General features: G+C 38.0%; 1 non-coding gene across 1 annotated transcript; it reads left to right on the top strand.

The window, feature by feature from the left end:
- Positions 1-4,452: 4,452 nt before the first annotated feature.
- LOC134363514 (U6 spliceosomal RNA) lies at positions 4,453-4,563 on the top strand. Its single transcript, XR_010021747.1, has one exon. It is a non-coding gene; the product is annotated as a U6 spliceosomal RNA (small nuclear RNA).
- The last annotated feature ends 7,397 nt before the right edge of the window (positions 4,564-11,960 follow it).

Below are 11,960 nucleotides of genomic sequence, written 5' to 3'. Positions count from 1 at the left end.
TTATCAAGAGGAGCAAATATCAAGGGCTTATCGTATGTGTTTAATCTATTCCTTATCTTTCTCTCTCTTTGTCAATCTAAGGATGTGTGAAAGGAGCCAACCCATTTCTGTGTTAGGGGTAGAGAAGAAATTCAAGAAATACTTTTTAGAAAAGGTTACAGGACAAATGTGTGCATGCAACTATCAACTCTTTGGGCCAAGAGGCTTCTCTCCCTCCTAGCAGTTCCCCTGCCTCTTGTTCACGATTGAGTTGCCCATCAAGTTTCTCCTGCAACAGTGTATCTCAGCTAATTGCAGTCATCTGGGAGCTTTAAAAAATATTCATGTCTGGGTCCTACCCCAGAGGTTTTGGTTTAATTGGTCTGAAATATGGTCTGGGCATCAGGAGTTTTCAAAAGGTGATTCTAACATACGGTCAAGACTGAGAACTGCTGCTCTAAAATGTAGGAGGCTTAATTCCTTCTTCTCTCCATTTGTAATGCAGCTCTCAAGGCCAGAAATAAGTTCAGGAGTAACTCTAAAATCCACTGAGAGAGTTACAGATAATTTTACCGGGGAAGGGACCTGCATTAGGAAGTGGGGAGCAGGGTCAGGGTGTGAGAAATGAAGACTTGGCAGACCGGGAATTCCATTGACTTCTTAGGGCTTTTGTCCAAGGCAGTGATCTCAACACTGGCTTGTATACTAGAATCACCTGAAGTGATACATTTACTCAGGCTTCTCCTCAGAGATTCTGATTTAATTTGTCTAGGTCCAACGTTCTTAAACTTTATTGTACACCAAAATCACCTGGCTTGTTAAAACACGGATTTCTGGGCACCAATTTCAGACTTTCTGGTTCAGTAGGTCTGAGATAGGGCATAATAATTAGCATTTCTATCAAGTTATCAGGTAGGGTTGATGCTACTGGTCTGGGGACCACATTTGAGAATCATTGGTTTAGGGTAAGACACAAGCATCAGGCTACTGGGGAAAAAATTTTTTTCCAGGTAATTTCAGTGTGAACCAGGGTAGAAAATCACTGCCCTAGCATTGCTTACTCTCTAATTGTAGGGAAAGAGAAAGCACAGAAAGTCTGACTCTCTTGAATCAGGACACTTCAAATGCATGAATGAATGAGCAAATGAAATTCGGGTAGAGTCCTTGGGTGAATCAGATATGCTATGGTAGATTTGACCTCCATGGGAGGAGAGGATGGTTAGATTCAATTTCTAAATTTTACTTCTGCTGAGTTCCTGAATTTTACTTCTGTTGAGCCATTAGTCTCCACTTTTCTATGATTATAGAACTAGAAAAAAAAAAAACTGTTTCTGGAAATAACTTTATCGAGTCTCTGATGTCATAGGAACTTAGACCTCACTCGGGCTGAAACTTGCTTTTACTCTGGCTCTGCTCTTATATCTGATGAAGTATTTCTTGAATGTAGGTAGCTACTGCTTAAAGTTATTTTGTCAGTAGAAGAGATGCAGCTAAAGAACATTTTGTCGCTTGCACTAAGCTATTACAGATTACATGAACCAGTGCTTCTAACACAAATGGAGCACATAGAAATGATAATACGATCTTTGTATGGCACCCTGGAGCAAGAGGAAGAGGCTGCTTACAGCGGAAGACCACCTGCCAAGCGACCAGCTTCTCCAAGGACTGCGGGCACTCAGTATCTCAGCTAGACCTAAGCATGCTGCATAGAAAACTCTGATGTAGACAGAGTACACATCAACTTCATGCAGATGCAGCGTTCCTAAATATTTAAAGAAAATATCCTCAAGAAGTCATTGGCTTACATATATCGTAAATGACTTAATCTAGATTTTGTAAATTACACATTTACCCATGATAGGTGTGAATTTACTCCTTAACACAGGTGTGCAAAAAGTTCATAGCAAAAAGTTCATGGCAAAGTAGTATTAAGAGATAATACAAATCTTTCTATGAATTTTTTAAAGTACCCTCATATATATTACCACGATATTGGGGTAATACTGGAAAATGAGTGGGGGAGATTTTATTTTCCTTCTAGATGTGGGAGTGAACATCTAGGGAAGGACTTTGGTCTTCAGACCATTGTCATTGCCACTTCGTGGAACTTCATACCACTCACGGTCCTTTGGAAGTAGGTGGTTCCACTCCTTCCAAGCCAAGCTTAGGCTTTGGCAACTCTTCCAAGCTCCCAAACCATAGAACCTAGTCTTCTTCCCCTACACTGGGACCCCATGCAGACATTTCTTCATCCACACACTATATGTAAATGGGACACAGGTCTCTGCCAAAATCAAACCTTCCTTCCAACTCCCTTTGGGGCAGCCCAGTTTAATTCCTTATTGAATCCTTGTGTATTTTCCTTCAGGCCAATAATACAAGGAACCTGGAAACACCCACTGGTAGTGAGAAGAGCCCAAATGTAGTTTTGCTGATGAGGGTGGAATTACCTTTCCATTCTTTTTGATCTCTTAAAGCAGGGGCTAAGAATTAGACCAATACTACTATTACAGTAAGTTAGTCTGCCTCCAAAGAAAATGGTCTCTACTTCAAGAATACATACTTATGACTGAAGCTTTAAAAATGACACGGTGAAATATTATTTTGGAATTAAAGACATTTTTAGTTATATAAATTATGTATGTAAAAGTGCAGGACACTCTAATTATGAACAAATTATTGCTAGTGATATGTACAATAATAAAGGTTTTCCATACTCAAATTAGAAATGAACACTTTCTTTAAAGCAAAATGAAATAGGTCTAGCAGATTAAGGGGAAGGATAGAGCATGTAGTGTTCAAATGTGGGTGTGAGCTGGCCAAAGTCTAAACCAGAGGTGGACTGCAAGCAAACATAGAAACTAATACCCAGGAACTAAACTGAATTAGAACCAGGAAGATGAGATCACAGAAGAGAGAAACTAGAAGCAGAAGTCAAGAAACCAAATTAGATGAAAATTCAGGGAGTATTCGAGAATCTAAGTCATAAGACGTCATGGAGCAACTACTTTCACCAGTGAGACTGACCCAAGCCAGTTGGTCCGTTCAGTGATTGTTGGTTTCTTCAAGTCAAAGTAACAGTACTTCCAGAGATTAGAGGTGAGTGGAAGCCAGGCGTCCTCTCCCACAACACTGTTACTATGATTTATTACAATGAAAGCTAGTCTCCAACCTAAATTTTCCACACATATTAGCAAAAAAGCCAAAAGAGAGCATATGTACAAACAGTTCCTGTAGACTGGGTGAAGCCCATGCTCCCTGTTCCTGGCACTCTAACAAGCACCTTGCATGGAAGGTTCACTTGGAAGCCAATGCAACCATATTCTGATGGAAGACAAGCTAACCTTCCAATCAGGTCAAGTGAAAGAGTTTTGTATTAAAAAGGGTGATGTGGAAGTAAGCAAGTCCTAGGCCTTGAATGCTACTTCAAATACTGTTACTTTATGCAGGGTGCAAGTACTTACACAGTATGTATCTTGAACACTGCTCATTTCACTATTAAATAACATCTTTTATGGAACAGGTTCAGATAGTGAAATCTAAAGCCCTACACTAGCTTCTTTTGGAGGGTGACCTGCTGATCAGGGTCCTTAGACTGCTAGTTATTCACTCCTGCCTCAGGTGTGAACTCCTGATCAGGGTGTTGAAAATGTTAAACGTGTCCTTGTGGTGTGGATTAATTTACATACACATACACATCAAGCTAGCATATTTTCAAGCAAATTCCAGACAAAACGTCAGACACCTTTAGCTAATATGTTTAAACCTAATTTTATTTCCCACAGTATCTTTTTTCCTCCTAGGTGTGGGAGTAAGATTGATTTTAAAAATAGTTGCCATTACTCAGAAATAGATAAAATGTAATATGCCTTGCTATTAGTCAAGGGGCAGAAATCCTACTCAGAGTAATTTAAGCAAAGAGCAGAATTTAGTGATTTACGGTCCTGGGGAGAATAGGGAAGAACCTGAGGATAGATACTCAGGATCCAGAGACTCAAAGGATATTGAAAGCTCTTCTCATGCTCTTTCTTTTCTCTGTCCCTCTGCTTTGTGTCTAAATCTTCCTCACAAGTATATTTCTTTCTCTTTTGACCTCACTCTCTCCTATTTCCTTTCTTTCTTTCTTTTTTTTTTTTTTTTTGGTGGCTGGCTGGTACAGGGATCGAACCCCAGACTGGGTGTTATCAGCACTAGGCTCTAACCAACTGAGATAACCAGCCAGCCCCTCTTATATTTCTGATAAGCCTTTTCATTAAGCATGCAAGCCCCTCTAGCTTCACTTCCTTTTAGCTCCATGACCCCAGAGCTAACGGGCCCGTCGCATACCTGCTGGGGAAGAACTTGCATTTGTGTCACCTGCTCTAATAATAATCCCTGGATAATCCCTCCAGCCAGGAGGTTGAGGTACTCTAAGTCTGGGTCACTTGCCTTGTGTGTTGTGGCTGAGGGAGGGCTGTTATCAGAAGGGTGGGGTGTTCTCTTCAGCAGCACATACACTGTACTAAAATTGGAATGATACACAGAAGATGAGCATGGCCCCTGTGCAAGGATGACAGGCAAATTTGTGAAGCATTTTATATTTTTTATCTTAAGTGTTCTTACCACATACACAAAAAAGAGAACTATGTGAGGTAATGAATATGTTAGCTTGATTGTAGTGATTATTTCACAATGTATATGTATATCAAAACATGAAGTTGCAAACCTTAAATGTATACAATTTTATATTTCAATTATATCTCAGTAAAGCTGGAGAAAGGAGGAAGAGGAGGAGGAGAAGAGATGGTATCAAATTGCCCACAGCTATAGTTGCCAGTCCCTCCTACGCTTCGTGTTCTCCATGCCCTGCCATTCTATACTTGGGATCTTTGGCTTATGTGTGTTACTTTCATGTTATGAAAAACAAGAAATATGAAAGCTTTCTATGTCTTAAGATTTTGGAGCACATAAACTTTGATCTGCTCATATTTTTCAGTAAGATGAAACCATGTAGAACAGCTGGCATAAGTATTTCCTGGAGTTTTTCCTCAAGTGATACCACTGAAATGGAAATCTGAAGGTTTTTAAAAGCAGACAGAGGTAGGCTAACACTGATATGAAAAGAGGTGCCAATATGCCATAGCAGTGAATATCACAACCAAAATAAACTTTCTTAATCAGTACAATTAATTGAAACTGGACCTAGGAAAAACAGCTTGTCTACACATTTAATCACTATCTATAGGTAAGAAGTGCAGAGATTTTCCAGGTGAACAATACCCCTGATAAATATATCTCTGTCTTGTGGGCAATAAAATGACTCAACAAATACCATATGTAGTATTTAGCTCTCAAGGAGACCTACGGCCTAGTTGGAACACATCCTGTTTGCTGTGCCTACTGGAGGGTAGAATGAACAGATTGTTGATAATAGCTCACCCCACATACTGTCTGTCAAACATGAAGCACCAGGTCAAGTACTGACCACATCCAATGTGGACACTATTATTTTTCTCTTTCTTTCAGTTACTAAGAAGCTTCAAGGAGGAACAAAGAGAACAAGTTGCAAGAACACTACCAGACAACAATAAATTTGTGGTGTGATATCTGACCATTATATTATGATGACTAATTTATATTAGTGTTGATTTAAAAATGGGCAAAATGGTATCAATTGCAATTTTAAGTGTTCATAATAGAACCATTTTGATGCAATTATTAGCAACTTTCTGGCACAAAATTCTATTACTGAATATATTCTGAAGAGGAGTAATTGTAGCAAAAAAGAAAATACTATTCTTATATGAAAGATAGTGGCCTCATGTAGTTGGATAAGACCAAAATAAAGATGAAACAGTGGGTGATAGAGTCAAAGTTCTACTAGTGATCTAGCTGATTGCCGAAACTTGCACTTACGGTACTGAAAATACGTACTGTTGGGTGTACATGAATAGTATAGTAAGTACCTTGCTACTCAAAGTGTGGTATGGACCTACAGAATCAGCATCACCTGGGAGCTTGTTAAAAATGCAGATTTTTGGCTCCATCCCAGATCTACTGAATCAGAAATTCTGGGAACTGGGCCAGAAATTTGTGTTTTGCAAGCCCTCCAAGAACTTTCAGTGCGTACTAAAGTTTGAGAGGCAACATCCTAAGTAGTTATGTGGAACTGCCCAAGCAATAGGACTTGAGGATGTAGAAGAATGTGATACACAGGTTTTTCATGCAACAATAAACCAACCTAGCAGACTTTCACTGCAATGACTTCTTTCACCTAAACATCAAACCTACATTTTAGCTGAGTTGAAACAAGTCTCATTTTCCTCATCAACTTTTTAAAAGTTTCAACAGGAACCTCTCAGGTTACCTCTACTAGAGTTCTACACTCTATTATATTTAAGCAATGCTGTATAATACACACAATGCTGTACTAACGCATTTCTGCTCTATAACATATACTCTTCTTTAAAAATTCATTTTTCTTTTTACTATTTTTTCACAAGACTGGAAGGCTTGAATTTACTTATGTCACTTAGTAGTAGGGTAAGCTCCTTTCAGCATATGTGCTAGCCAAAGCTGCATAATTTACTATTTATTATTCATATATTAATTAAAAATTAAGTTGTAGAAGGGGTAGTTTTTGAACCAGAGATCAATCGGCAAATATTTATTTTTTTTTAAAAAGTGTTCAACCATTTATTTTTAAGTTTTTTGGTTGTTGTCATTTTTTGTGGCTGCCTGGTACAGGGATAGAACCCTGGACCTTGGTATTATCAGCACCGTATTCTAGCCAACTGAGCTAACTGGCCAGCCAACAAATATTTATTAAGTATGTAAAATAATAAATAGTCTGTTCTAGGAGCAGCCTAAAAGATTTAACATCTGTTTAATGACAAAATATAAATTTAAAAGATTAAATGGCAATATCTGACAAGAACCTAAGATATATCCCTAGGCATTATATGATTATATAAAATAAGTGAAAAATTCAGTGAAAAGAAAGAGATCACTGGATTGAATATATCTGGGAAGACTTCACTCAAAGTTCCTTGACTGAGCATATTTAAGAAGTACCTGCTCCAGGAAGGGCCCTGTGCAGGTGCTGGAGAGACTGTGGAACTTGAACTAGGCTTTGGGAAGGGTAATTCAAATGGTAGGAATAGAACAAGCAAAGGTGTGGTATGAGATGTTTACACAGCAAGTCTGGTTGCTATCTCCTCACATATCTTCAAGGAAACCTGGACCCATGATTGACCATTGGCCAACCTCTGGGTATGTGGCCTTTGAAAGTTTCTTTATTTTAACATCAATGATTTTGTTGTATATACCTGGAGCGTGGACCATTCCTTACTATCTTGTCAGAATTGCTTTGCACAAACATCAAGATTGATGATGGGCACCAGGCTTCATTGTTAGGGTCCTGACTTTCAATTGCATGCATGGATGGTCATGTAGCAGAATTTGGCTGTGTAACCAGACCTCCATAAAAGCCTTGGATGCTAGACTTGAACTGGGTAGAGACCTATATATGTCCTCTGCTTGAGAGAAATCATGTCTTGTGTGGCTCTGGATGGGGAAGGACTTGTGAGCCTGTATCTGCTCTCCCTGGATTCCACTTAAAGCATAACTTTTTCCTGCTTCTTTAGCTCTGTACCTTTTGTTTAAAGTTTCTTGTAGGTACTTTTCAAAACATAAATTTCAGGAAAAATGAATAGCATTGGGCGAATAGTACTCAAGAAATGTTAGCAATTAAAAAATCAATTAATGTATGTATGCACAGACGTGTGTATAGAATCATAGAATTGTACTTGTATGTTGTCTTAAAGAATAAAAGTTTTACACTTTACTGTTGAGTCAAATGTGTCCATCTTTTCTTGTGTTCGTTTGCATGTTTTTTCCATTACCTTTTGACCACAAACTCCTGCCTCAGACAGATGGAGGCTCTGAGTCCCTGGACTGGAAGTGGGCATGAGGCGGTGGTGAATGGAGCCAAGAGGATAATTACTAGGTCAGTTTCCTATGGAGTTTCTGGGTCAGTAGTGCCAAGAACAATAGTCTGGGGTCACGATGCCAAATTCAGTCAGGACAATGAGAAGAGGACGCTCTAATTCAAAGCTGATGGGTCTAACAGAGAAAGCAATGCAGAGAGTTCAAACAGGGAGGAAGGCAGACAAGCCAGGATGATCCCTGTGGGGAAAAGTGCATACAACGGCAATTTCTTTTCTTAACTGGTTCCTGCCACAGCTGAAGGAGGGTGTATACTGAAGTGAGTGAAACAGCTGAGGAGTTGACAGTTGTAAGCTCACAGAGTTTCTTCCGTCCTGAGGCTGAATAAATATTCACTTAGACTTTCTTTTAGTTTTTTATTATTTGAGACTTTGTATTTAATTCTTTAATCTCTCTGGGTAGAAAACTGCATCTATATATGGGTAAGATCAGTTTATACTGTGCTAGCTTCCTCAGGTTTTATTAATAGGATATGCATAGTGGTCAAGGACATAAATTCTGGAGTCAGACTGCTTGGGTTGAAATCTTGTTTCTGGCACCTAATACATAATTAGCCATATTCCTTAACCTCTCAATATCTCACTTTTTTCTTCTGTAAAATGCAAATAAAATATTACCTACCTCCGGCTACTGGAATATCAGTAGCAATGAACACACCTGATGCCTAGATCTTGTTTTCTTTTGTTGTTGTTGTTGTTTCCACCCCCACCACGGCACGGAACACACACGTGCACGCGCAACCCAGGTCTTGTTTTCTAAATGCAATTTTCCAAAAGAAAAGAAAAGAAACCAGGCTTCTTGAAGAAATGGCTGATTCCAGGGCTGGAACAGGGAAAGAACAAGATGAACATGGAACATCTTGTAATGCCAGAAAGTAAGTGCTCAAAAAATGATGGGGGCGTGTTGAAAGAACATAGGAGCCCACTTGAAGGGGGGTCCCAAGACAAATCTAGAACAATTTAAGCAATGAAATAAGTAATGTTCATAATAGATTATAATCCATGGAAAAAAAAATTTATCCATAAGTTTGAAGTGATAAATAAATAGATAGATAGATAAATAAATAAATAAATACTTGAGTTAGGGGAATTCTTCCTTACAGTAGAATTCCAAGTAATAAATGTTGAAGAAGTGATGGAAATAGAAAATCACCATTTGCCAGACACCACAGTAAAAATTGTTTCAGGCAAGAATCATTAACAGAGCCTAAAACTAGTATGCAGAAGTGGGATTTTTAGATAGTGTCAAAGTATCTCCCTAGAAGATACTTATTAAATAGCAAAGAGAAATATAATAATCTTACAGTACAGAAACCTGGCAGTCACCACCTTAACCAACTGATCCAAGTTACTATAACCAGTCATGAGGCCAAAATACATAACCTACCAAAACATATAATCCGATTTTAATCATGAAGAAATATCAGACAAACACACAATGAAGGTCATTCTATGAAATTATTGGCACATACTCTTCAGGAGTGTCAAGGTCACAAAAGACCAAGAAAGATTAAGAAACTATCCCAGATTAAGGAGACTGAGGAGACAAGATAAATAAATGCATTGTGTGATCCTGGATAACATCCTGGTCTAGGAAAAGGATGACATAGTGGCACAGTTGACAAAATTTGAATAAGGTTTGTAGATTAGTTAGTGGTATTTACTGGTGTTATTTTCCTGGTTTTTATCATTTTACTGTGGTTATGTATGATTTAACATTTGGGGAAGTTGGGTAAAGAGTGTACAGGGATTCTTTGTACTATTTTTGCAACACTTTTGTAAGGCTGAAGTTATTTCATAATGAAAACTTAAAAATATATATGTATATTACTGTATACAAAAGTCTTTTCAGACTCTCCTAATATATGTAATTAACAAAAGACATATATTTATATGACCTTTGTTTTGTTTTGTTTAGTTTTACAGAAATGAGATTGTATTATACATGGATCTTTTTTTTTCACTCAACAATTGTATTAGATTCTTTATGCATGTTGGCTCATCTCACAGTGACCTAGCTTGCTTCCTCCTTCTTAAAGATGGGCCCCAGACAACCATGTCTCTACTACGTGACTTCATTCCTTGGTCACAGATCATCAGACCACAGCTGGACATCTGATCCAAACTGTGTTCATCAGAACTTTCTACCAAGAATTTGAAATTGGGGCCATAATTTTGTTATTTAGACTGAACTACTCTCCTGAGCAAAGGAAATTTAAAAACTTCAAAGCTAGGGTACAGCCGTAACCTGATATGTGAACTGAATAGCAGAGACAGTTGCTAGGCTCAGAGATGAGAATTAAACAGAGAAGTGTGGGCAAGAGAGGAGAGGCCACTTCCTGGATTCCTGTTGCTAAGGATTTTCTTATCCAATGCCCTTTCTGAGGTACTTCTGCCCTGGGATTCCACAGGGCACATTTGAAGTTTTATGATACATTCTCCTTTTAGGCTCAAGCCAACTCTCAAGAGGCAGAATCCACATCAATTATTTTTACAGAAGTAATTTAATATAAAACATTGCTAACTATGGATCCCCTTACTGGCCAGAAACCAAAAAAAAAAAAATTGCTAACTAGGTATTGATAAACTGAGAAGGCAAAAAGCAAACACTTTTGTTTGTTGAGCAAACAATTTTTTGTTGAAAAATTTCAAAGCTATAGAAAAATTACATGAATAGTACAAAAAGACACCTGGGTACCTTTTTTCTTTTTTTTTTTTTTTTTTGGTAGCGGGCCAGTTGGGGTATCCAAACCCTTGACCTTACACTCTAACGAACTGAGCTAACCAGCCAACCCCTGTGTAGCTTTCAACTTGATTCATCAGTTGACTTTCTCCATATTTCTTTTCTCTCTCTCTCATTGAATAATGTGAGTTGCTGATCATTAAAAGTATGTACATTTTAAAGGCTTTTGATTCGTATTGCCAAAATGCACTCCCGAAAAATTGTGCCAAGTTACACCTATTAGCAGCATATGACAATGTGTCTTCCTTTGTCCCCTCCTCTTTCATTCCTGGCCAACTACATGGTCTTAATTATTGTTGCTTTTCTTTTTTGAGGGGGAGGTGTCTGTTAGGAGGATCCAAACTTGTGAACTTGATATTAAAAGGCTGCACTCTAACTGAGCTAACTGGCCAGCTCTTGCAGCTTTAAAGTATAATAGGATTTTATTATCTGGAGGGTCAAGTTTCCCACTGTTTTTTTTTTTCTTTTTAAAAAGTTTACCGGGCTGAGCCCGTGGCGCACTTGGGAGAGTGCGGCGCTGGGAGCGCGGCGACGCTCCCGCCGCGGGTTCGGATCCTATATAGGACTGGCCAGTGCACTCACTGGCTGAGTGCCGGTCACGACAAAGACAAAAAAAAATAAAATAATAAAATAAAAAGTTTATCGATTAATCATTCGGACACATTTAGACATCACTTTTGAATATTTGAAAAAATTCTGTGAAAAAAGTTCTTTCAAGTTAGAGATGCACACTTGAAGTATTTATGGGTGAAATGACATGTCTGAGATTTGTCTCAAAAACACCAGCCAAAAATAGACAAAAAGTGGGGGAAAGAGGTATAAATAGATAAAACAAGATCTGCAAAGTAGTGACAATTACTGAAGCTAGGTCATGGGTTTATTTTACTATTTTCTCTGCATTTATATAAGTTTGGAAATTTCCAAATGAAAAAGTAAAAGAAAAAGATGTTCCCTTAAATATTTCATTAAAATGATAAATTAAATTGAAATCCCTTGGCATTACTAATATGTAAAATCTGGCTCTTACTATTCAATATATATTTACTTATTTGCTTAATCCCAAAATACACATAAATTAGTTTCAGAATTGCTAACTCATTCCCTTGTGAAAAACAAGTTTATTAACTTGTGTATAATATTCATGTACAGTTCTTTTTCTCTCTAGCCTTAGAACAGGGGTCTGCAGACTTTTTCTATATAGGGCCAGATAGCAAATATTTTTAGCTTTGCATGCCATATGGTCTCTGTTGCAA

This window comes from Cynocephalus volans, chromosome 14 (assembly GCF_027409185.1).
Source record: "Cynocephalus volans isolate mCynVol1 chromosome 14, mCynVol1.pri, whole genome shotgun sequence".
Lineage (NCBI taxonomy): Eukaryota > Metazoa > Chordata > Mammalia > Dermoptera > Cynocephalidae > Cynocephalus > Cynocephalus volans.
This window is presented reverse-complemented; position numbering and strand designations above follow the sequence as displayed.